General features: G+C 40.6%; 1 protein-coding gene across 1 annotated transcript in view; it reads left to right on the top strand.

Annotated features, from left to right (window-relative positions):
• The first annotated feature begins 502 nt into the window (after nt 1–502).
• PDE4B (phosphodiesterase 4B) overlaps nt 503–27,465 on the top strand; it is a 330,845-nt gene continuing 303,882 nt past the window's right edge. Inside the window, exon 1 of the mRNA XM_089515368.1 lies at nt 503–585. The gene's annotated coding sequence lies outside the window, so the exon portion shown is untranslated. The remainder of the gene's footprint in view (nt 586–27,465) is intronic.

A 27,465-nucleotide genomic window follows, 5' to 3' on the forward strand; every position in this document is an offset into this window, starting at 1 on the left:
CATTTCTAGGGGTATTTGTAGCTTTTATTTTCTGTCCAGCAGGAATCCCCAAATGTCCTCCATTTGGAGCAGGCCTAAGGAGCATGGATTTACATCTCCAGGAGTGTCCTCCTTAGCTTTTTATTTCCCCTCCAGTTGGAATTCCTCAAACGTTTTTCCCTTTGGGAGCCTGACTAAAAATGAAGCAGGGCTGGCTCTTGCTGGGAGTCTTGTGCCTCCCTTCCCTTCCCTGCCCAGCTGAGGGGGCCTGGTCCTCCTCCTGAGGGCTGAGGACTCTTAGTCTTGGCCCTTCTGGCCGCCTCCTCAGGAAGAAGCCCAGGAGAACAGGTGGCGGGGGGGGGGGGGGCACAGGCTCCCTCTGCCTCAGGCGCGCGCGCCCTGCTGCCTCCTCCTCCTCCTCCTCCTCCTTCTCGCGCGCCCAGCCCCACTCTGACTCTGACTCTCTCTCACACACAGAGCCCCAGCTCCATTGCCATTCCCTGCACTGGGGGCTGCTGCTGCTGCTGCTGCTGCTGGCAAGAGGACAGAGCCTGCCTCTTCTCCTCCTGGCCCCAAAGGCGGCTGGCTGAGCATCACCAGCAGCAGGTTGGTGGACCCCTGGCCATGCTTGGCTTCTGCTTCTTTGGGGAGGGCGCCAGGAGGATACTGCCCCAAGGGAAGCGCTTCCAGGAGGCGCCTTTTGCCTCGAGGGGGGGGGGAGAGGGAAAGCGACCCACATTTCTCTCCCCCCTTTCCCTCCTTCCTTCCTGCTCTTGCCAACCGAGGATGGATGTGGGCTCCCTTTTCCCCCTCCCGAGACAGCCTGGCTGCCTCCACACTGGAGACTTGGCCCCGCTTTAACTGCCCCTTTGGCCCAACCAACTCCCAGGATTCCATAGCCTTGAGCCAAGGGGCCAGTTAAAGCGGGGCCAAGTCTCCAATGTGGACGCAGCCTAGGAGAGAAAGAGAGAGCCAACGCTTCCCCAGCTGGGCACCAAAAGGTGCCACTGGAGGAAGAATCCGGCGTGACTGCCTAAAGTGCCTTGGCTCAGTGCTCTGGAATTCTGGGGACTGTAGTTTTGTTGGGGCACAACTGGAGCACGATTTGGGGGTTCCTCTTGGGAAAATAGCAAAAAAGACAAGCGAAAAACGCTGCTCCAAATGGAGGAGGCTTTCCCCTCCTCTGTAGTTGGGGTCAAGCAGCAGCCAAAGGTGCCTGAGAGGCCGGGGAAAGCGCTCAGCGGCTCCTCTGGAGGGAAACGAGAGGAGGGAAAGCCTCCCAGCTTCCACTCAAGCAGGAGTTGGAGCCAACTTTGGCTCCACAGGGGAGAGGATGATGGGACGGTCTCCTCCCAGAGAGAGGTATCATAAACCTAGAGGGCCTTGGCTCCATTTTGCTGGCTCCCCTGCTGCCATTGTTTCCCCCCCCCCTTTTCTTGCCTCTTTTTGACCTACATTTGGTCGGTCTGCAGGGAGAAATGGGGGTATTTGCAAGGAAGTGACATAACAAGCCATGTCTGTTTGTTGCCTCAGCCTGGTTTTGCTCTTGGTTTGCATCTAATGCTGTGAGACTATACCTGTTTTGTGTCAAAACCATATAAGTAAAAGCTTTTAATGGATGGAGCGCTTTGTCCTGAATGTTTCACAAAACTAGAGTTCCCAAGATCTCCTAGCATTGATCGAAGGCAGTTAAAGTTGTCTCAAACTGGATTATTTCTGCAGTGTGTTTTGGACCTTTGTTCAGAAGCACCGTGATCAATTATTCTTGCACTACGCCAATATTTTTCATCAGTGTGGTGTATGCTGTTAAATAAATAGCGTCTGCTTTACCTTTGCACCCTATGCAGTGCTATTTGGAAGGCCCTAGCCATACAAGGAGACTTCAGAAACTGCACCTCCATTAAAAAAAAATTGCTACTACTTTGGGGGGATTTTGTGACTAGGTGGTTGGTTCATTGTGTGGGCAACAAGTGACACATTATTTATGGAGTCTAATAGATAGTGTTGATAACTTTATTTTCATTACAAGAAGGGTGAAAAGTAATTAGTCCATTTTCTTTATCATGGTGCTGTAGATGTGTATGGAAACACCAAACATATTGAACATAAGATTCCCAGAAACTGACCGTGAATGAAGGTTGCCTCACGGCATGTTCATTAACTGTGTTTTTGCAAAAGTTGTCATCATGATGGAAGTAATAGATAATTTGTTAAATCTGTAGTCAAGGAGCCAATTATACTGGTGAACCAACAGTCGCTGTATGTATTTTTAAAATCTTTATATAAAACAATAACAACAATGTAGAAGGTTTCAACTTTTAGTAGAGCTGTCAATTATAGCTGTAACTTTTTGAGACTAGAGCAAGGAGATATGCAAACTATTTTTTTAAAAAAATTAAAAGTTAAAATAGTTCAAACATCACAGTTTTAAAGTTTGAATTCAATCACATGTTGAAGTGAATAAAAAGATGTTTGCTAGATGTTTAAACATGTTATAGTACATTCCTTTCTTGCTTTTTTGGTTCCAGGTTGCAAGCAATAGATAAATCAAATGTTCTTGTTTGGTTTTTTTTTTAAATATTGCTCAGTGCTGCAGAACTATATCCAACCTTGATCTCTGTCTTCCCCATTATTGTTTGAGGTATTTTGGTATACTTAAAAAGAAAAGAAAATATGTGAAGTAGGTCTTGGTGTGTGTGTTTGTATATGTGTGTGTGTGTGTGGGGGGGGAGTTCCCACTAAGGATACACTCATTTATATACTACAGTGAATTATTGCTCTATGCTTAGCTTCCAGTCTTTTGCAGATATGTTCAGAGTGGCCTGTGACAAACCAAAAATAAACATACTCATAAAATTAAATCAAAACTGCCTTGCAGATTAGAAGTCTATGAAAGCCAGGGTTTTTTTTGGTAGTGTTTATATTTATCGTGTTTATATGTAGTGTTTATATACAATATATATATTGTAGTGTTTATATTTATCGTTTGCTGTTACCAAGATGTTGTAACCCGCCTTGATCTCAAGGAAAGGTGGGCTATAAATAAACGATTTATTATTTTATTTTTTAGCAGGCATTCTGTACTAATACTGTTTGTCTTTGTCAGTGGCAGAACTGATCCAACTAGGTGCTGATGATCAAGATAACAGTTCTAAGAATGAGGAGAGTTCTGAGAAAACTTATATCTGCCATGGAAGTACAATAAATATGTTCAATAAAATGATTTTACTCTCAAAGAGAAGGCCCTTGGAACTTAGAATGTTACTGTGCATGTAGTCAAAGAATTATATTTAGTTTTTAATGTCCCTAGTATAAAGAACAACCAACCATGGGGCACTAAAACAATGGTTAGATTTTTAGTATCCCATGGTTAGATTATTTTTACTCTAGGAACATTTCTCAGTCTAAACAATAATTTAAAATGTCTTGCAACAGGTTATTCTAACCTTTTTCTTGTAATTGCTAACCTGTTGTTTTTGAAATGAGGTCTCTTGTTTTCAACATGTTGCCTATGGCATCTAGGGCATTTCCTCCTGTGATGTATAACATTCTGTTTAATGTCTTGTACTGTAGGTCTTTCTGATTTTGAAGGTGTATATTTGGAGACTGGTGGACTCAGTGGAGGAATATTTTATATTAGCACTTTTAAGATGTGAATTGGCTATGAAAAGCAGTATTCCTTGGTGATAATTATGAGATGCTGGATCAAAATATGTGATAAAGGAGTACATTGGTCCATATTACTATTATGGTAGACTAATTATCTAGGGAGCACAGGACTTTGTAGATTTTGTGGAATTCATTTGAAATGGATGTGACGTGTATACTGTGGCATGCACAGAGTATCTTTTGCAGATAGTATGCTTTTAAAAGTTTGTCAGGGAACTCAGCATGCAAAGAGGTTTAATGTTAAGGGCAAAACTAATTGGTCATTCTGGATGGGGTTGGATCCAGATTGTCATGCATTCATAGAAGACTGCAGGATCCGGAAGAAGCTGCCAAAAAGAGATGATAAGGTAATCTGAAAGCCCTTTGTGTCACCTCTCATGCTACTCCCAATCAACCACCAATCAACTCTCAGAGCAATAGTTCAGGAGTCAAAGGTGACTATAGAGAAAGGCAGGGGGAAAAGGGGGAGAAGCTCTATGTGCTGCTGAATGGTCAACTGTTTATTCCTTTTAAAAAACCCAAAGCGGTTAAGCCTCTGCAAACAAAGCAAAAACCAGAACAAATGAAGAAAATTGTTTCTTTATGGGTGTTTAACAGAGATCATTGGAGTTGTAACAACACTCTCCAAAAAACTGGACCATGTATCAAGCACCAAGTTTCCTTCTAATACTTTATGGTGGTGTTGTTACAGTTCTAATATTATCTGTTAAATACCCCTCAAAAAGGCTCCTTTTTTGAACAGGCTGAAATGCATTGGGCTTCTTAAAGGAACAAACAGTTGACCATTCAACAGCATTTGGAGCTTGTCTCCTTTTCCTTTCCTGCTTATATTTAAGAAAGATGAATAACCTCTACTCCACCTTTCTCCAGCATGATGGAAGTCCACTAATTCCTACTCTAGCTCCATGTGTTTTGTTGATGGCTTGAACTCCATTGTTATTCAGTATGGGTATCAGTGTCCACATTCTTGGCTTTCCTATTTTTTAAAAAAGAGATTATGTAAAAATGTAAATAAATAAATATATGTACTTCTGGTAGGTGCTGCCCTACGTAAGTTTGATTTGTGGATGGGTAGAGTGAATATCACTTTTGAACTTTCTTTCTCATTTAGATTACAAAGATGTAATAAATAAATTTATCTTAAGATAAGAAGAAAATAAGCAAGAAAAATGCAGTTTCTTAATAATAATAATAATAATAATAGGAATTACTTATTGGTTTCTTGGTGGGCTTTTCTATGAATTATATGTTCACGTTTACCTATAAATAAATGAGCCTTAAAAGATGCATCTGTGGGTACTTCTCATTGTTTAAAGTTGCTGCAAATTAAAACCAAAACTGATAAATTAGTGATACTGATGAGAGGTTTTCCCCCCCAGAAAGAGCATTATTTAAAAAGTTAGTTAAGTTTATGCTGTATAAGTTGGCCTTGACTCATGGCAACCCTGTGAATGAGACCCTGCCAAGCCCCCCTGTCCTTAACTACCCTGTTCAGATCCTGCAAGTCAATGGCCATGGCCTCCTTGACTATTCATCTATCCATTTGGTATGCAATCTTCCTCTCTTTCTACTGCTCTCCATCTTTCTTAGCATTCTTTCTTTTCTAGTGGGTCATGCCTTCTCATGATGTAGCCAAACTATGATATCCTTAATTTACTCATCTTGGCATCCAAAGAGAGTTCAGGCTTGAGCTGTTCAAGGACCCATTTGTTTGTCTTTCTGGTGGCTATCCATAGTATTCTTAACACTCTTTTCCAGCACCACATCTTAAATGAGTTGTTTTTCTTTTTATTGGCTTTCTTCACAGTCCAGTTCTCACATCCATACATGGTAATTGAAATATGATGGCTTGGACAATCCTAACTTTGGTATTCAACTTGATACCTTTGCACTTTAAGATCTTGTCCAGTTCTTTCATAGTTGCCCTTCCCAATCTTAGGGCTGAAACTGACGGCCCTAAAGGGGCAGCATCACGCCGCTCCTTTGAGCGCTGGATTGGGGCCACAGCAACTGCATGCCGTGGCCCCAGTCTGGCATTTTCCCAGCGCAAAAAGAAATGGCAGGAAGCCGCTCCTTTTTGCACTGGGAAAAAGTATGTTTGCTGCTGTGGAAGTGGTTTTTCTCGGTTTTGAGGATGTGTAGTGTCTAAACGCCATGCCGCTGCAATGCCAGCATCATTTGGTTCCTTGGGGAGGCTTCACAGCATGTTCTTGGCAGCTTGGGGGTGTGTATCGCGCATATTCCATGCCCCCAAGCCACTGGGAAGCCAGCTCTTTTTCCTAGTCTGTACCGGCAGCTAGTCATCTTATTTTTTTTTATGGCAATCCCTATTCTGATCAATGAATGATCTAAGGCAGTGATGGTGAACCTTTTCTAGGCCAAGTGCCCAAACTGCAACCCAAAACCCACTTGTTTATTGCAAAGTGCCATGTCACTCTGGCTTTCTAGTAACAAACTCTGGCAAACTCTGTGCTGGAACGATGGTACATGTGCCCACAGAGAGGGCTCTGAGTGCCACCTCTGGCACGCGTGCCATAGGTTCTCCATCACTGATCTAAGGTATGGGAAATCTTTAACTATTTCAATTTGCTCATCTATATCAAAATCCTGTATCTCCTCCATGATGATTATTTTTGTTTTCTTAATGTTCAACAGTAAATATGCCTTTATATATAAACAATTTGTCATTGGTTTTATCCTGGTAGGAGCCAGAGTCCACTCTATTCGGATGCAGTACTTTGAGACAGTACCTGCTGGGATCCAAGCAGTCTGCATTATAATGGGTGGTTGGAACCAGCCTTAGTCATGATTAGACAAAACACATCAAAATGGGATTTAGATTGATTATGACTAAGTAGTAGCCAGAATAATGTGTACTGTGTCCATTAATCCATACTTTAGTATAAACACTACCCCCAAAGTAAGTCCTATTTATCTGTTTCCTCTTCAATGTGTGTTTTGGCATGGGGAGAAAGGAAAACTACCATGTCTTCAGTTCAATAATATTTTTCAGTTACCGTAACTATCTGCACTCTTGAATAAAGGAAATATCTGTACAAAACATTAGCAGTGTGACAGAGGTAAAATGTCTTGCCTTAATGAGAATGTTGTGCAAGGATTATTTTAAGATAACTCTCAGGATCTATTGGTTACTAAATTTTGTCATTGGAAGGATTGCCTACTATGCTGTGATCTAGAAAGCCTTTTTTACTAGGGCTTCTAATCAAACTGTCATGAATTCTTTTTGCAAGCAGAAAAGCTGCTGTTGCATACATGCTGTTCTTCCCCTGATTGCCTGATCATCAAGCTGCTTTTTGAATGTGGGTGTTCAAAGAGCAATTTGAAAATACGGAGAGACACCTTTTCCAAAAGCAGTACAGAAATAAAATTGCCTATATCTCTGGAATGTTCATTTACATCCTTCTTTATTTCAGAGTAAGATTCTAAACCTCTGGTCAGTCACATATATGTTCAGTGCAGTTTATGAATATGTATTCAGATTAAAGCAAAAGGCAACATGGAGCATGGCAGTACATTGCATTAGGAGTGCTATGTGCAGTCATGAAATGAAAACTGAATGCTAAACATCTTTACTTGAATGAACTCACCAGTGATTTCACTAGAATAATTCAAGTATCCTTTGAGCTGCTATTTAGATCCAAAACACCCCGCAGAAATAATCCAATTTGAGATGGCTTTAACTGCCCTAGTTTAGTGGTAGGAAATCCTGGGAATTGTAGTTTATTATGGCACCAAAGCTCTCTGACAGAGAAGGCTCAATGTCTCACAAACACTACAGTTCCCAGAATTCCCTAGTACTGAGCCATGGCAGTTAAAGTGGTTTCGAACTGGATTATTATTTCTGCAGTGTGTTTTGGACTGTAGTTCAGTATTTGTATTGGCATGCTGTAGTTCTTCACAGAATTCTATCTTGGTATGCATTTGAGGATTCAGTTCTTGAAAACATCCTGCTATCACTTAGTTTAAAAAAAAAATCCCTACACCATGAAGAAGATTTTAAGCAATGAACTCTGATACATTTTTGAAAAGGCTAGATTTCTGCAAATATTCTAAATCTGGTAAATAGTCTCAATCTGGTATGTGGAGGAGGGAGGCAGATCTACTTTCCATGTACTTATTGTTCATAGGGCTGTGTTTTAAAGTTCGTATGCAATAGTTTAAACGATGTACAACATGTACTAATAAAGCACTATCTCTGATTTCCATACCAACCATTGCTATTAGTAATGTAATGTTTACCCACCATGTATTGTTTTAGCATTGTCAATGATATTGTCAAGAGGAATCAGTTTGGATGTGATGTTGTCATTTCAATCCTAATCTCTACAAAATTACTGAATAAGAAAGTTGCATTGTGGCATGTTCATTAACTGTTTTATAGATATCTGTGCCTTTACTTGCTGTGTTTATGTTGGTGTGCAGTTTGGCCTCAAGGAACATTACAGATATTTACTAGTTTTTCTATTTTACACTTAAAGTAAAAAATGATAGTCTTACTTATTTGTACAAACAAATAATGAGATAATTCACCCTGAAGCTATTGGATCTGGTCTGTTTTCAGGGAAATCTGTGTATCTTTGAAGACATACAGTTTGGCATAAGAGAAAGCATTCTATCTTTCTAGTTTAAAATATTTCAATCGTGGTTATGATTAATTGCATGTATCTCACCATTTAGACTTTATAGCTTGGACAGAAGTAAAAAAGGAAGCAAAGATTCACTCTTCTTGTACAGACATGGCCATAAAAAAAAAAAAAAAAGGCGAGGGAAAGAGAGAGAGAACATTTTTCAGAATCAGTCAGGCTTGCTTGTGTCATTGGAGCTGGGTATTTTAAAATTAAAGTTGGTCCTTTGGAGATAACAAACAATGCAGGCCATAGGAAGAATAAAGAAACCGTAAGCCATTTGATAAAAAGGAAGGAAAACATATTTGTATGTCTGTGTTGCAGATTATTGCTCAGACATCAGTATGAGTATATATGACAACAAATAGGATTTTGTGAAGTCGAAGGCTTTCATGGCCAGCATCCATAGTTTTTTGTGGGTTTTTCGGGCTATGTGGCCATGTTCTAGAAGAGTTTATTTCTGACATTTCGCCAGCATCTGTGGCTGGCATCTTCAGAGAATGCTTGCCTGGAAAGGAGTTGGGTATATATATACTCTGTGACCTGGGAAGGCAAGAGTGATTTGCATGTGCATTGTTCTGTTGCTAATGGCAGGCCTCAGGGTGGGAGGGTCTGCAAAGGAGGATTAGTGTCTGCTTGATTAGTGCTCATTGTCTGCTGTGAAACCCCTGACCCTGGGAGATTTCTCATTTGCATTTGTTGAGTCTACATCTTGCTATTTTTCAGGACTGGTAGTCAAACCTTATTTACTTTAAGCGTTTCCTCTTTCCTGTTGAAATTGCCCAGGTGTTTGTGGATTTCAGTGGCTTCTCTGTGCATCCTGACATGGTAGTTGTTGGCATGGTCCAGAATTTCAGTGTTTTCAAACAGCATTTTATACTTTATGTTCTGCTACTGCTGATTTTTCTGGCTGGCCCATGTTCCTTGATTCTTGATTCTTGTTTGCACACTGTGTTTGGTGGTCCCTCTGTAGACTTGTCCACAGCTGTATGGTATGTGGTAAACTCCTGCGGCTGTGAGAGGGTCTCTCTGATACTTGGCTGAGCGAAGCATTTGCTGGATTTTCTTCGTCAGTTTATAAACCATTTGAAGGTTGTGCTTCCTCACCAGTTTCCCTATTCTGTCTGTGACTCCTTTGATGTATGGTAAAAATACTTTCCCTTTGGGTGGTTGTTTGTCTTCCCTACTATGAGTTTTTCTGGGCCCAGCAGCCCTTCGGATGTCTGAGGGGAAATAACCATTAGCCTATAGAGCCCCGTCCAAGTACTTCAACTCATCTTCCAAGGAATGAGGTTCGGAGATGCGTTTTGCCTGGTCTACCAGTGTTTTGATTGTGCTTCTTTTTTGTCCTGGGTGATGGTTGGAGTTCTTGTGCAGGTATCTGTCTGCATGTGTAGGTTTTCTGTATACTGTGTGACCCAAACGATGGGATATTAATCTGGTCCTACAAGGAAGCCATGGCCCTGAGTCTTCTAGACCTGAGCAGGATAGCTGATGTTTGGGTGATCTGAGGTCTTCCATTCATAAGGTCACACTAAGTCAAAGTCAACTTGACAGGCAGTTAACAAAAACAAACAAGAGTTTTCAGTGCTGTAACATAAAGTCTCTGATTGTGTTTTAGATTTGCTGTCACAAACAAGTTGTCAACATGATAGCATTTTCCCTTCCAAGTAACACTGCAAATATTCAGATCTTATAGTAGGGATAAGTGGAAAGTGTGTTTGGTTCACTTTTTTCATAAGAACTTCCCAAAATTTACAATTCCCTTAAGTTTGAAAGACAAAAAAACCTTGAGTTTTTTTTAAAAAGGTAAATGAGGTACAAGCAACATTGACAGATTCACTTGTTCAGGCCCAGACATAACTCTTGAGTCTAGTTCTGAACTGCTATTTATTCAGCCATGTTTGTTTTGAATTAGGGTGGTCATTTCTTACTTTTTTTCTGACAGACTTTAACAACTGTCTGGCAGGCAGGTACAATATGATCCTCTTCATTCTTGAAATAGCTGTGCTTTCTGAATTTGGCTTGTGTAGGTGTCTAAGAGTTTTATTTTTTAAATGTGAATATTACAAAATCCATAATCACTTTCCTCAATTCAACAGAAGGAATCTGAGATTAAAACAGTTCATATTTGTTTGGGTGAGGGAAATGGAAGTGATAGATTTGTCTGATAGATTTAGAATGGCACAGGGTTGGCTGTGTACAGTAACACCAATAGATACAAAAAGGAAGGCTCCAAAATGCAAGAAGTTTACTGAACAAGACCATAACTGATGAAATTGCCTGAAGCAAATAATTAAACACTATATAGTCTGTTATATTAACCATATGTGGAACAATAATAATTCAGTGTGGCAATTTGAACAACTTCAACCAAATGACACAACATCAGTACAATGCAAGAAGTAAACAATGGTCAACAGTTACAGAACTGGAATTCCATTTATACATAATATAGACTGTAAACACACATGAATAAACAATTGTATCTACTTGTGACATAATCTGGAGAAATACATCTTAGTCTGGAAAATCAGAATACAAAGGGATCTTGTAGCATCTTTGAGATAGAGGCCTGATACAGATGGGCAAAAAGCGCTGTCCTGAAATTAGGTCTCGGGAGAGCAGAGCATCCACACACTCCGCACTCTCTGTGCACATTCAGAAGGTGCACACGCCGATGATGTGTTTTGTGTGCCATGTCCAAATGGGACGGCGCACAAGAGATTCCACCTTGGCACCTTGGCAGCGGTGTGGAAAGGAGCTGCGTTTCGCAGCTCCGTCTTGGAGTGGATCATTGCTGCGCCTGTGTGGTTAACATGGCAACAACCCAGGGGAGAAAGGGGTGGCATCTCGTACAGGGCCTATCCAAAAGAAAGAAGCTGGTAGTATGAGCTTTCATAGACTTGAGCCTACTTCCTCAGATGCATGTTGAGGAAGTAGCATTTGAGGAAGTAGGCTCAAGTCTATGAAAGCTCATGCTACCAGCTTCTTTCTTTCAGATTATCTGAAAGGTGCATATGAATATAGTCTATGAATGCTAGCAGACATTCAGAAAGATGTTTATACTGGCAAAATTGAAAAAGATACTTGACAAACTATCTCAGGGATGTTTGAAGTTGTTTTGATGGTCATATTCAGTATATTAATTTTTCAAAACATGCCAGTTTTCAGAAGTGTACAAGCTCATCACATGATCTAACAACACAGTCTGATAGCATTTTCCAAGGCAGTACTGCATTGTGTGCAGAGCGATGAGTCTTAGGATATTTTATAGGGACTAAGACTGAAAGGTACCTGAAATAAGTGCTTAGAGGGAAACTAAAAATTCTTCTATCTTTTACTGATGCTACTGTTGGGGGATCAGGGCCTTGCCCCAGAGAAGTAGATGATGTGTTAATTTTATGTTGTAAATAACAAAGAAGACAAACAGAATTTGTATGCTTCAGATTGAAACCAATCGACTAGAGTAGACTCACTGAATCAATTGTTGAATGATAAGTCAGCACTTACATAGATATCATTGGTTCAGTAGGTCTCACTGTACAGCTGATTGCTTTGAATTCTTTTGTCTCATGCAGAGAGTCTTTCTGTATCTTCACTGTCAGAATCATGGTGTGTATCCTAAAAGAGAAGGGCATTGGACAGGTTGCGATCTTAAAATCTTGTGGTCCCTTGTAATTACAATATCACTATGGCGGGATACAGACCGCCAGAAAGAGGCGGCCTATTTTCCGCATAGCCACACCACATCAATCAAATTGCACAGCGCAGCTATGCAGAAAGAAAAGGAGCGCTGAAAAGCAGCTGCTTTTAGTGCCATTGCAAACTGCCTGCGGTGGCACAACCACGTCGCTGCCGCGCTTGCCCATCTGGACGGCGCACAGCAGTGATGTCACAGCTGTGCACGCCATGTATACGGCACCACACAGCGATGACATCCTGATGACGTCCTACGGTTGTGGGGCATCTGAAAATGGCGCCCCAAGGCAACCCTAGCATGTCGCCAGGACTTGCTAAAGGGCCCATCTGTCGAGGGCCTATATTTTATTTTTACTGTGCATTATACTGTATTGCTATCTCTAAATATTAACATGACAATTGATTTATTTTTCTTTCTCATTCTCTGACATCTCATAGAATCATTTTAAGACTGTTTTTTGTTGTTCATCCTTTCAGATATGATGGGTAGATCAGTGACAATTACAGTAGGAATACACTAATTATATATAGCAAAACCTTCTGCCAGCGTTCTGAGATTTTAACTTCCAAACAAGGCCTATTGATTGATCATTCCAGCCAAGCTTCAGAATAGTTTTCCATCGCTGGCTTAGTGTTTCATAAGAAAAGGATACATACAGTTCTGGCAGGTGAAGTACTGTCATTCTTCTATATAAAATGTGCATTTTAATCTTTTGAAGCATTCATCTGCTTGCTTTCTTCTTTCATTTTTACCACTCTGATATGTGTGTGGGTGCCTTAAAGTTGCCTGTCAACATATGTTGAACCCATGAATCTCATAAGGTGGTTTTATCAGGCAATAAAAATATTCAGAGGTATACCTCAGGGATTTTGTAGTACAGAATTTCTGGCACTGTGATAGAGCATCATTCTTTGCTTTTTTGTAAAATTACTCTGATATTCTCCATTACTTTTGTAGTTTCTAAAGCCAAAATTTCTGGTAATATGCTGGAGCATTGTTGTGTATAAAATTACTCTGATGTATTCTGGGGATTCTATAGAATCTGAAGCCAGAAGCCAAGTTATATCCCAAAGTCAAATAAAAGAGAAGTATAAATCAGCATTTTCCTCCAGGATATAATCATGGTAATCTGAATGACTTTTCTGACTTTTTTCTTTTTGGCAGGAGTCCCTTCCACAACAATAACATGTGGGCATAAACACTTTATGCGGAGGAGTAGCATGCTAGTTCATTGTAGCAAACTAACAGAGTCTTATGGGATCATAAAGAGTGACAAATTTTATCTGGTTGGTGTCAAGCTTTCATTCATTCCATCAAGTTTACTCTCTCAGTTGCTTCTGAATGAAATCGGAGTTTATCAGACATCTTACCTTCTGCTATGTTTCTGTCACCCCAGCGTTATCCATCTGTGATGGGAGCCTCCTGGTGGGATCACGGATGGCGCTATTAAAGGGGAATGCTTCCATTTTCGTCATGGAAGCGTTCTCGTACTTGTTTTAAAAAGAGCCCTTTTAAAATAACGGATCAAATCGTTATTAAAAAAGGCTCCTTTTAAAACAATTATGAGAATGCTTCCATGATGAAAACGGAACGATCCCACCAGGAGGCTCCCATCCCAGATGGATGACGCTGGGGCGAGGGGAGCATGGCAGAAGGTAAGACGTCTGATAAACTCCATAGTGTACTTTTTTAGGAGGTAAAAGGCATAGATAGTGCCTTACAAGAACATGTACTGAAAGACTTAAGGTATTCTGTTGCTCTTAGTGCAGAATCATGGCATTGATTTTGTGTGGTTGGCTTCATAAAGGGCAGGAATGATGTGTTTCTCTTATGGACAGCAAATTCCAGCAGTCTCAGCCTGCATAGCCAATAGTAAAGAATCAGTAGTTGCATTTCAACATCTAAGGGGCTAAATGATTCCCACTTTTAATTTAATATATGCACTTAATTGTACTATGAAGTATAAATTATGTGTAAAACTCATCTAGGTGACTGAAGTAATCATTTCACTCTGATCTGTACATGTTAAGAGCAATCAACTTATTTTTTTGCTTGGCAGCCCACCGTCTACAAATATTTGCCATGGAATTAGGGTTCGGAGAAAGCTTTGAATGTTCAGTTTCATGCTAATGAATTTGTTGTTTATTATTTTTATGCGGATCTTCCCTATCCATATAAATTGCAGAACACAAAGAGAAATGGAGTAGTGTGTAATAAATTCTTTTTAAAAATCTACTGAATTTATGGTAGCGATGGATCCCCTGCAGTTCTAACCCTAGTGTTTCTGTTACTCACATTGTCATTTTACCCTCACTAGATAACTTCCTGGATCTTGTATCCATGCCTCAAAATTATACCAGTTATGGACAAATGGCTGTGTTGATCAGTTGATCCAGTGTGGCAAAGTATATCCAGTTATCCTTATAAATTTTTAAATGAAAATAGTCAGACAAAGTTGTAGAAAATAAAACCAGTGAAGATTTAATATATAGCAAATAAACATCTAGCTTTATGCTGATTGCCCATACAGTAAAGCCTGTTTGGAGTAACATTTCTCCTTGACTCTTTCTACATTCTGAGCTCCCAAAAACTCAGTCCAGATCTTCTCCATTTCCCTCCTCCTAATCAGCCATCACTCTGTTTCTGACTGCCCTAGCTGTATTTCATCCTTATCTAATTCTTGAACAAATGCTTTTAGTTTATATCCTTTCTCCATAGTGACCCCCCTCACAGTATTCTTTTGGCTGGTACTATCCAGCCTTGCCTAGCTTCTCACTTTCCCATGTAAACTGAAAGGTGGTGGAAGATGATGTTGAAGATTCTTCTCAGTGCCTTATTCACTGAATAAATAACACTAATTCACCTTCAAATCTGAAATTGTTGCCTGTGTGAGGTTTGACATCCAACATCTGAACTCCCTCTCAGATGGAGATTTTTTTCCTAAATGAACAAGATATATGTCAAGATATGAGGATGACACAAATTGTTGTCCCCCAACCCCCCCCCCCCCCAGCCTTAATGAGCAATGGGCCATGACTTTAGCTAAAGTGATTTCTGATCATCCTGGTAATGAGGGAGGTTATGTAAGTAAAAGCTGATCCTTTGCTACATCTGCTGTATATGTATTTTTCCACTGTAAGTATTGGTTTGTAAGTACATTTATCCCTTGACGTTTGCGGCTTGGACACTCATGGTTTCAGTTATTCTCAGAATAACGGGGAAGAACCAACTAGAATTACAAACAACCAGATTGGTTTCAACCTGTCAAAGAACTTTCACCACAGTGGCACCAAAATTATGAAACAGTCTCCCAGAAGAGACCTGTCTTATCACTTCCCTGGATGCTTTCAGGAGGGCAGTTAAGACAGATCTCTTCCAGCGAGCTTATCCTCATGACTTCATATAAGAAATACTGTTTCTCCCTTCCTTGAATTTGTATTCTTCTATCCCACTCACGATTTATTAGAACTTGTTTGAATGGAATCAGGAGTTAACTTTTTATTGTAATTTATTATTTTGTGTATTTTACTGGGTTGTGATTCCACCTCGATCCAACTGGGAGAGGCGGGAAAATAAAAATAAAATTATTATTATTATTATTATTATTATTATTTGTGAAGTCAAGGCCACTGTGCACAAACTCCTCCTCCTCATCCCTCCCAGGAGGGAGAAGCCAGGAAGGGTGCATGCACTAGTCCCACCTCTTTCAAAGATGGAGAGCTGCTTCTTTCCCCGAGCAGCTCTCTGCCTTGTGGTTTGTGGAAAATAATTCCCCACCTTTTTCCAGGACAGGGAGCTTCCTGGGGAAAAACAGCTCTCTTGCCTTGGGAAGGGGTCTGAGGAAAATCATTTCCCACCCTTTTCCAGGACAGGGAACTGCTTGGGGAAGGACAGCCATGGGAAGGGATATGGGGAAATTGAACACGCCCTCGTTCCTGCTGTCCCAAGGCTTCAGAGAGCTCCTCATAGCTCCCTGAAGTCTTGGAAGGGAAGGAGGGAGCCATGAATGTGCACTCCCCTGCCCTTTCAGTGCCCCAGAGAGCTTGCTAGAGCTGTTTCAGGTTTCAGAAGGGAGATGGGGTGCACACATGTACACTGTTATCGTCCCCACTTTATTTGTGAATTTTGAGTTCGCGGGGGATCTTGTGCCCCTAACCCCTGTGAATGTCAAGAGTAGACTGTATTTAAACGAGTTGCCTAAAAAAGAACACTACAGATTTACTAGATTTCAAAGGAAAACTTTGACAACAGAGACGGTCCCAAAAAGTTTTCCTTTTCATGAATTTTTATGAATTTGTGTGTGTGTGTGTGTGTGTTTGTGCATGCATGGCATTTGCAAGAATAGAAGAAAATGGTACCTTGCACATGAAAGTGGCTACAGGGGAAAATGCTGTAAAACAGAAAAAAAAAGTAAAATTGCAGAATGTCAGGCATATCTATGATAATGATATAATCATTTCACCATAGAAATGAGGAGGATGGTTAAGTGTGGTACTTGAAACATTTTTGTGGCAGAGAAAATACTTATCATTTTTCAACAGGTTATGAAACTACCAGAAGCACATTGCACATATACCAATATTTTTACATTGCCACACTGGATAAAATGAAAGAAAGAAAGAAAGAAAGAAAGAAAGAAAGGAGACAATCCTGTGAAAATGGAGTATTACTTCCCTTGCTCTTTGTGCTTTTTAATGTTACAGTTTGAAACTACTTACTCCACAATATCTTTTAAGATGTAGTTCAAAGTTAATGTAATTAACATGCAAGGATATACTATCTCTAGAATGTTTCCCTGGAAGATTTTGTTGAAATACATTGGAATTAACAAAGAACTGAGGCCCGTTACAAACGGGCATAAAAGTACGGACTTGGTCCATACTAGGGTTAGGAAGGGGCGTCACTTCTTGACGCCCCTAACCCTAGTACGGACCGAGTCCATACAAAATGGTGGCGCCCTATGCACACGGGCGCCGCCATGACTACGTCATGACCGCGCTGCCTCTAAATGGGGCGGCGCGATTGTGACATAGTGGGGCCGTGTGAGGGCGTCTAGGGCTCCCTTTCTGTGGCCTCGGAAGGAGCTCCATTTTGGAGCTCCTTCCAGCTTTGCGCCGCTGGGCACAGCCTTTACATGGCTGCACCAGCAACGCAGAGGAAAAAGGGGCCAAGCGGCCCCTTTCTCCTCCTCCCCGCCGCCGCTGGGTGTCCTTGGGGCTTGAAGCCTCAAGGACACCCCTTTCCAGGCCGCGGGGAAGCGGCCTTTTGCAGCTTCCCCGCAGCCTGGAAAGCGGCGGTTCGGGACCTTGGAGGCTGCCGTTGTGGCAGCTGAGGCCCCGATCCGGTGGGGAAAGGGCCGGTTACAGGCTGCCCCAAACGGGCGGTCTGTAACGCGCCTGCGTGTCCTGCTTACCTCTACTGAGGACAGCACAGCAGGGGAATATGCAAAAGAGTAGTCCAGAGTCCAGTCCAAGGGTCACACAATACCAGTCAGTCAGTTACAGCAAAAGGCAGAGGCAAGAAGAGCGTAGTCACAAGGTAAGTCCAGAGGTCAAATAAGTTGAATACAGGAACAACAAGGCTGGTTGTTGACTGCAAAGAATCTCTACAGCTGGAGATATTTTAAAAGGCCTCTGCTTCTCTCAGCTAAAACCTATTAGTTCTCCTCTTGGCTTCTAGCCTGGAAGACCTCCTCAAGGACTCCTTGATCTGCCTTCTCTCCACAGGTCCTAGCACCTGCAGCCTAAGGGTTCATAGAGTCTGTTAACCCCTCTACAGCTTCCTGAGCCTGCTCTGGGACTGCTGATCCAGGCAGCCTCAGGTGTGCCTCTGTCTCAGCCTCCTCCATTTCTTCAGAGTATGAGTCCTCTGTCTGTGCCCCTAAGTCAGGCCCAGGGCAGTCCATGACATTATGTAGGTATGGACCAGATTAGATGATACAATGGATGATTTCTTGTCCTCTTATATTTATATATTTTAGTAAATGGTAACTGTATGGACAGGGAAAAGTGATGGAGAAGGGTTATAACCCTATTACATCTCATGCACTACTGTATATACTTGTGTACAAATCTAGAAATGTTAGTCAAGAAATTGACTCCCTAAATCTGGGACAGCTTGCCCACAGGTAAATATAAGTACTGTACCCTAAAAAGGTAAAGGTAGTCCCTTGACATGAATGTCTAGTCGGAACTGATATAGAGGGTGGTGCTCATCTCCGTTACTAAGCTGAAGACCCAACGTTGTCTGAGGACTGCTCTGGTGGTCATGTGGCCACATGACTGCACCAAACACTGTTACCTTCCCACCTAAGTAGTACCTATCTACTTGCATTTGTGTGCTTTCGAACTGCTAGGTTGGCATGGGGTTCACCCCATCATGCAGCACTAGGGCCTTGAACTACCAACCTTCCAGTCCTCTGATCATCAGAATTATCATCTCAACCACTAAGCCACTGCATCCCTAACTCTTATCAAAAAAGAAATGATCCCCTTCTATCAGTAGAGTGGTAAAGAATGAGAGCCTAGTTCATCCCAGGAGAACCTGAAAGAAGTACCTCTACTCTCTGTACTGTGGCACTGCTTCTGGCTTTTTTGAGTGCCAGACTAAGAGAATGGTGACAGTTTTTTGGCCCTTCCCCTCAAAGGAGCACTGAGAGAGTAGAGGGGATTGGAGTTTCTTTTTGGTTTTCCTGGGACAAACTAAGGCGGGATACAAACCGCCGCTTTGCGGCGCTTCCCCGCCGCCGCCTTTTGCTCCGCGTGGGAGCTGCAGCAGTCAAACCGCGCGGCTCCCGCGCGGAGCAAAAAAGAAGCTCCATTTCGGAGCTTCTTCTTGCGGCGCCTCTATGATGTCGCGAGGCGCCTGGCGCGGACTCGCGACGTCATAGGTGCCGCGACACGTCTGGACGCTATGTGTCCAGTACGTAAAGATGGCGGCGCCCATGTAGAAGGGGCGCCGCCATCTTGTACGTATAGGATACGTACTAGGGTTAGGGGGGTGCGGAAGCACCACCCCTTCCTAACCCTAGTACGTATCCTATACGTACTATATGGCAGTTTGTATCCCGCCTAAGCTTTTGCCTTTCATCACTGTACTCAGAGAAGGGGATAGTTAATTTTGTACCTTACCTCTTGCCTTCACATCCTTTTTGCCATGTGTATGTTTTCTTTAGGTCTTTAGGGTGAGCACAAATAGTTACATGTGCTGTTATTTTGTAAGTTCTTTGTGATTGTTTTCCTTTGCTTCATTCTTTTACATCTTTAGTTTTACCCTCATCTTATCTGAAGGTTGTATCAGAATCCATAATTTTGGACCCAGAACCTGTTCCATGAGTAACATGAGGTCGATTTATAGATGAATATATACAGTAATTATGATTACATTGTGAAGCTGGCATTTTTTCATGATTGGGGAAATAAAAACTGGGAGTACAGAATTCATGAAAATGACTCATAGGAAAGGAACCTTTCCTCTAGTTCTATGGTGATCCAAACTTTGTTCTGTATTTTTTTGCTACTATCTGTTAAAGACAGAAAAGATCTAATCAGATATTTTAGTTGTTTCATTTAATTTGGTTCTCAGCTGATACTGACTGATTTTCTAGTGGAACTGTAGTATAGCCCAAAGTTTAAAATTTAAAAAGTGGATTTGTTTTTGTTTTTGTTTTTAATGCATTGTGTCTTATTGCAATCTGGCTACAGTACAGAGCTCACATTTGCAAAGGCATGGCATGTTACAAAAGTCACTGTAAAATTTATTTTAAACTGGGTAAAAAAAATTGCAGAGCACTTGTCAGAAATATGACAGGCAGTACTGCTAAAGAGCTATACATGACAACTACTTTTCTAGGAGTGACTATAAATACCAGAGAGCTGTGGGATATGAAAAGTGAAAGTGGTTAGAAAGTGATCCATGTTTAGATAATCATTTTAAGAAGCAATTTAATGAATAGTAATGAACATGGAGATGGGACAATGCAAGAGATTTTGCTGTCTGGGCCTTGACAATCTACTCCCTGAAGTGGAGGTGCATAGTAACCAACATCTAGTTGCTTAGGCAACTGACACATGAAGTCCCACAAAATATTCCATATACTACTCGGCAGTAAAATACAGTCACAAATTAGATATTTAACAATAACAATAACTAATAATATTTGTGCCAGCTTGTACAAAGTCTTGACTTTAGGGATATTTGAAAGCTTTAAAGCATTTCTTTAGTGCTTACTCAAAAATTCTTTATCCTATTACAGTGTGCCCACTCTGTATGCAGGCTCACCATATGTGGACTCGAGGTCATGTGGATGGCAAGCCCTAATATAATGAATGGGGCACGTGTCCATGGCATGAGCCACACTATGCACCACAGAGGTGTGTCCCATTCAAATAAATGGGGCTTGAGTATATACCCAATTTGCCTTTTGTGAGGGGAAGGGGGTCTAGAATAACAACAACAACAATAATTTTTATTTATATATCCCACCTCTTCCAAGGATTGAAGAGAGAGTACATCATTAAAATATACAATACAGTCTAAACAATCAATAAAATGCTAATACTGAATTACACATTCCTATTAGTTCTTTAAAATATCCAATCATCAAATTGTTATATTGTCATAGTCAGGGTGGAGCCTTAGACATAGTCTCTATATAAAATCCGGAATAGATAGCAATAGCAATAGCAAGTACATTTCTATACTGCTTATCAGTGCACTTAGGCGCTTCCTAAAGTGTAAGCTAGATCCCTCGTGTAAGGCAAGGGCAGACTGTATTGTCGTCTCTCCACATTTGTCACTTTGACTTTTGCAGATTTGATTATTCATGGTTTTATTTATATGTTCTCTCTAGGAATATCTAGGTCCTCCAGCACAACTCTGTGGCCAACTTTAACCAAAAGTCACACTGAAGAACCTAGAAATTCCTAGAGAGAACACTCCACTAGTCATTTGTAGCTCCTCCAGCACAATTCTATGGTCAGTCTGGCAGATGTTGACCACACAGTTGCACTGAAGGACCTAGAGATTCCCAAAGATGTAAAAACATAGTGTTTTTGTTATTTGTGGCTTTTCCACATTCACGGGGGACCTGTGCACCTAACCCCTGCAAATGTGGAAAGATAAGTGTATTTCTCTTTTTAGAAAGTGTCATGTATGTTTTTATTCTGCAAGCTGTCTTGAGGATGCCTATGAGACATAAGAAGCAGAATATAATGTCTTTTGAGAAGATTTGAAATACTTCATTCCTAATAAAACTGATCCAGACCAGGGGCAAGGGGAGAACTAGTTTGAAGGAGAATGGAAAATTTCTGTAAATGTTGGGAACAGGCTTGAGCAAAGAATAATGCTATATTGCTGTACTGATATGGTATATTTCATTTCATTTCATTTATATGCCACCTTTCTCCCAGAAGGGACCCAAGGCAGCTCACAGATAAAATCATTAACCCCCCCCCCAAAAAAAAACTAATACAATAAAAAATTTAAAATTCAACATCCATTTAGATGGTTTAGATAAACTGAGAATCTAGGAATGCAGAAGACTAGCTGTGACCATCCTCACTGATCATGACAATTGGGGCTATGAAGAAGTTGTGCTTCTGCATATGCTACATTTTTCTATATTGATTTTTTTCTATTCAGTTTTAAGAGTTATTTTAGAATTCCACATAAATTCTTCAGATTATTCAACCTTTAGGCTAAATTAAGTACCATATATACTCGACTAGAAGTCAAGAAATTTATTCCCCAAAATTGCCTCTAAAATCTTGGATAGGTCAATATATCAGTCGTGCTTAGAAGGGTCCTAAAACAAGCAAGCCTGACACTCTAATCTCCATCGAACACCAATTCCTTCCTCCTCCAGTCTGTTTTGCAAATCTTTGCTTCCTATCGGAAATACTCCCCATTTAAAAGCACTTGCATCTCTCTCTCTGCTCCGTTTTGCAAGCCTTTGCTTCCTATTGGAAAAACTCCCCATTTAAATCCACTTGCTCTTCTCCCATGGCCCCTTTTGCAAGACCTGGCTTCCCATGGCAAAATCTCTCCATTTAAATCCACTTGCTTCTCTCTGGTCCCTTTTCAAGACCTTGCTTCCTATCAAAACACTCTCCATTTAAAACCATCTCTCCAGTCCATTTTGCAAGACCTTGCTTCCTATGGAAACAACTCTCCATTTAAATCCACTTGCTTCCTTTCTCAATCCGATGTTAAAACCTCTACTCCAGCACCTGGGAATTGGTTGGGAGAGGTCCAGAGAAGGAGAAGGAGGGATGGAAGTGGCATTTCCCCCTTTCCATCCTTCCTTATAGCTCCCTAAGTTTTACTCTTGACTTATCCACGGGTCATATCAAAACCAGGTTTTTGACCCTGAGACTTCCCTTGAATTATACATGAGGTTGACTTGTACATGAGTGTATATGGTAATAAGAACAGCTATTCTGGATTAGACTGAGGAACTATCTAGTCCAACATTCTGTTCACAGGATGGCCAACCAGTTGTGTATGGGAAACCTACTAGCAAGACAGTTAAGCAACTGCATCCTCCATGCTGTGTTCTTCAACAGCTAATACACAGAGACATATTGTGTCTGATTCTGAAGATGATGTCTAGCCATGTTGACTAGTAGTCATTGATGAACCTTTCCTCCATAAATTTATCTAGTCACTTTTTAAAGCCATCCTAATTTGCAATCCTCATATATTGTTGCATGGAATTCTACACTTCCATTATGCTCTGTGTACTTATTTTTGTCATTTCTGTATCTTGACCGTTCAGTTATGGTGCCTGACCGTGGATTCTAGAATTAAATGATGAATAATCTCTGTCAAATATCCCCTTGCCTGTGCTTTACCTTAACCAGACAGCCCAAACATTATAATCTGTCCCCGTAGGCAAGTTGCACCAGTCCTTTTGTCATTTTGGTTACCCCTTTCTGCATCTTTTCCATCTCTACAACATCCTTTTTAAGTGCAGGGACCAGAACTGTACACAATATGGTAGATGTAGGTATGAGGGCAATATGATATTAGTTTCACTCCTGATTCCTTTTCAAATTATTCCAAACTTGGATTTTGCCTCTATTATTGCACAACAGTCATTCATTGGGTTGATATTTGCATAAAAATATCTGCTATGACCCAGAGATCCTTAACTAACATCCATCAGTGTATATATGAAAAATTATTATTATCTTTCCCCCCCTAATATGCACAACATTAAACTTGGGTTTCACTGAATTTTAATCCAGTGTTTTAAAACACATTTTCCCAGTTCAAACCCAGTTGAAGAAATCCTCTTGAAACGTTTTACACTCTCTTCTTGTTCTCAGTATCATAAATAATTTATTTTCACCAGCAACTATGACCACTAATTCCAGATTTTACATCAAGAGATGTTCTATACCTCAAATTTGATATATTTGCAAGTTTTGTATTTTCTTTTGGTAGTACTGTGTTTCCAATCCTGTATCTTCTAACATATCTTCACAGTTTTTGTTATTAAATTAGTGTAGGGGCAGGTATGCTAGGAGACCATATAGACACTTTTAAATTCACTCATATGGTCTTAAGTATATCACCCCTCCATGTTCTGTATTTTCAATGTTTTGTGAAAATGTGCCTGCAGGTGGGCAAAATTGATAATGCCTTGCCTACCAATGTTCCCTACTTTAAAAAGCTTAGGTATGCCTGTTGACAGAAGTTAAATGCAGAGTGTTATTCTCTAGTGGATACTGCTTACATCTACTCTATATACTCATGTATAAGTCTAGAAATTTTGGTCAAAAAAATTGACCCAAACCCCCTGAGTTGACTGGGTCTTATAAGTACTGTACTTTAAATCATAAAAATGAACCACCCCTGATGAAAGACAAAAGTGTAATCTGTTCTGGAAACACTGACCTCCCCTCTACTTTCTTATCCATGCAACCTTTATGGTGGATATGAACAGTTATGCCTGTTGGAATTTTGTACTTTGGCATTGTTTTCCTTTGTTTCATCCTTTACATTCTTTAGTACATGTTCCTAAATTTTACTCTCGATTTATCCACGAGTCATATCAAGATTCATAAAGTGTGTGATTGTGTTTTGTCATTCAGAGTGTAAAAGGTTCTTATATCTGTGGAACTTTTGGATTCCTTTATATGCCCATGGTGATTGACTGGACAGGTAAAAATTTTAAAAATTAAATAGGAAAAATGTTATCTGGCAATTTAAAGATCCAGTGTCTTTATTCTCCATGCAATATTCTTGCAGGCTTTTTTCCCTATACTGTTTTGCATTTGGAAGGTAACCTTTCTCTTTCTTTTTCAAACCTTGGTCTTAATTTACTGCTGACATAAACTGAATTTTTAAATATCGTTCTGTACTGTCTATGCTGGATTTATTAAGAGTACCACACAAGTCTAATAACAGGTTTTTTTAATATCTGGAGGCTGTGAATTACTCAATGAAAATGTGTTATGGAAATGTGTTCTATATTCATATTAAGAAAGATTTTAGGTCACAGGTGTATATTTGCTTCTTTGTAGACAGTAACCTTTTTCATAAAATAAAGAGAAATAAAAAACAAATAAAGACAAGAGAAAAACAGGCTCACAGTAAACAGAAATTTAAAAGGATACAGAAGTACTTGGTAAATTGATGGAAGGATGTTCCATGACCTTTCTCTGTCTGAGGTATAGAGGACCAAATGGTGCCACTCAGTTGGACATGTAAAGGAACCCAAAGCCAAGAAAGTAATTTTGACACATGAAACAGAAAGTCCCACAATCACCTCTCCTTGTTTCTACCATACAGCAACGACAAATTAAGCAACAATTTGCAGTCCTCCCATGATGCTCAACATTTGCTGCTGGATTGATGGTCACTTCACTCTGCCTAAATGTTATGGCTCTCCCAACCCAATGAATATTTTTTTTCTTGATACAATTCTTACAGGAATATTTGTTTCTGGGGGGGGGGGGGGGAGTATGTAGTTTCCTGATTTATTTATTTTTGTCCAGGAACCAAAGTGAAAGGGAGTCCTGGGGCCAAACACCAACAGAAATCAAGGGCCTACTGTATTCTGTTATAAACATATTTTGTTCGGATTTTGTGCTTTTACAGAGCAATTATTCCTGCTGGGTGGAACAGAAAAAAATCAACTGATTGCAAGTATTACATTTTCCTAGTAATATCATCTCATCCCATCCCAGCACTCCCAGATGACAGCAACAAGGGAGGCTAGGGTGTTGGCTAATTCTGCAGCTAATAACCAATACTGTTAACATTATATAGGATACAGCCAGGGATATAGATCTCATCTATCAAGACAAATAGCATAGTGCTCCATTACTCTCGATTCATGTCTCTAAGACTAGGACTATATGCCACCAAGCAGTAGTGGGATAGTTAGCACAAAGGTAGCACTTTGTATAACTAATAAAAAACCAATAGCCAAGAATAAAAAAAGAAAGAAAAAGAAAGAGTAGGCGAATAATGTGTGTCTTTCCAGAATTCTTTCCTTGCCACGGGACTCCAGGCATAAGAATACCACAGGAAATCCAGTTCCACATTAACCCCTGAATAGGTTAAGCAGAAGCGAGAACATCACAAACAAGAAAGAAATCATACCTTAAAAGTGAACTTCTGTGTCTCCTCCATCCATCTCTGTAAACATTCTTGAACAGATATGAGTGTTCAGAGCAGTCAGACACCCAGATTACATTTCATTTGTTATCTAATTAATATGATTTCAGTATGATTATGTTGCTTAGGGAATACTGTCAGCCCTCCATATTCACTGGTTTAACTTTCATGGATTTGACTATTTGTGAGTTTGCCTGAGGACAGAGAGTGTGTAGACAAATGGGTGGACAGCTGGATGTATGATGTGGGAGATGCTCCTGAGCTTCCCCCTCATACCTTCCTGTTAATTTCACAATTTTGCCAAAAAGGAGCTTGAACAGGGGAAATCATAAAAAGCTAGATTTACAAGGGGAAAGGAGAACCAGCCCCTGCCCTGTCAATCTCCAACTGGGGGAGCGGGGGGAGAAAGCAAAGAAGAAATGAAGGAAGGAGGGGAAGGAGAGAACTGGGGCAAGGGGTGCAGGAAGGTAGCAGCAGGGTGCACCTCATTGCCCTTGAATGGTAGTGAAGGGCTAGCATAGAGCCAACAGCAAGTGGGAAGGGGGCTCAGGGGTAGTGTTTTCAGCCTCCTACCTATGGAGGCTGAGGTGGTGCCCAGAAAAGGCCAGACCAATGGATAGAGAAAGGGAGGGAAGGACTCTTCTCCCTGTGTGCCCTTTATGGCCTCCCTACTACTGGCCCTGGCTACCTTCCCAGGGTCTTTACCTCTATTGTGCCTGACTTCTCCACATGCAGAGGAGCAGGGAAGGTGAGTGGATGGAGGACCCTGGGCTGTGGACTTGAATGTGCCCGCTGTGGACCATGGCAGTGGTGACAACTCATCTCCTCTCCCCAGCCGCTTGTTGATCCTGAGAGACCACTCCCACCAAGGAAAGATCAGAGATATTTCTTGGTTTTTCACTTCCACAGGGATCCTGTGCCCATGTCTCTTGTGATTATGGAGGGCCTTCTGTACATTATTGAATCTGATACTGATTTATTATTTATTAAATAATTTGTTTAAATTATCTGGGATTACAGAGGGATACTGCGGGACTCTAGAAGGAGCTTGGGGAACCACATTGATCCATGGCCTGCACTTTGCCAGCTCTTGGCTAATTATCCTTCAGGTAGAATAGGTTTACACTTCCCTAAAAGAAGAGATTCAAAGTAGGGTTCATCAGCAAAACATCAATTTTTTTTAAAAAAAAAAGTGTTAAAAAGGAATATAATACTGAAACGGAAATAGAACATTTTGACAGTGAACAAATTAATCACAGATTTTCAGTAACCAGTAGTACATAATGATGGAGCATGGCCATTAATTAAATCACTGAACTTAAGATTCAGCAGGCCCTAATAAGGTTGTGCTTAGGTTTGGTGTTTTTTAAAATAATTTTTAAAAACCATGATTATCAGTTACGATAAACTGTTCAGAATGCAACACACGCTGAAACATGTTTGGTTTAGAGAAGCATATGTTAAAGCAATGTGATGATGAATAACAAAAGTGGAAGAAATCCTATTTGTCAATGCTAAGGGTGTTTGGTAAGAGGTGCAAATAATATGAAAAAATGCCTAAATACATTCATCTACAAAGGAATAGATTTTTTGGCAAAAGAATAAATTGTTTGATGTCTAGTATTGACTCACTTTTTTTAAAGCAAGAATCAATTAACTACCTAAAATGATTTAGTTTTAATGGATCCCAGTCTTGATTTGTTGTTGTTCTTGTTGCTGTGTGCCTTCAAGCCATCTCTGACTTATGGTCAGCCTAAGGTGACTCTATCATGGGGGATTTCTTGTCAAGTTGTTGTCAAGAGGTTTGCTGTTGCCTTCTCCTGAGGCTGATAGCCCATT

This window comes from Sceloporus occidentalis, unplaced genomic scaffold, assembly GCF_023333645.1.
Source record: "Sceloporus occidentalis isolate IW3139 unplaced genomic scaffold, rSceOcc1.0.p SCAF_3, whole genome shotgun sequence".
In the NCBI taxonomy this organism is placed as follows: Eukaryota; Metazoa; Chordata; class Lepidosauria; order Squamata; family Phrynosomatidae; genus Sceloporus; species Sceloporus occidentalis.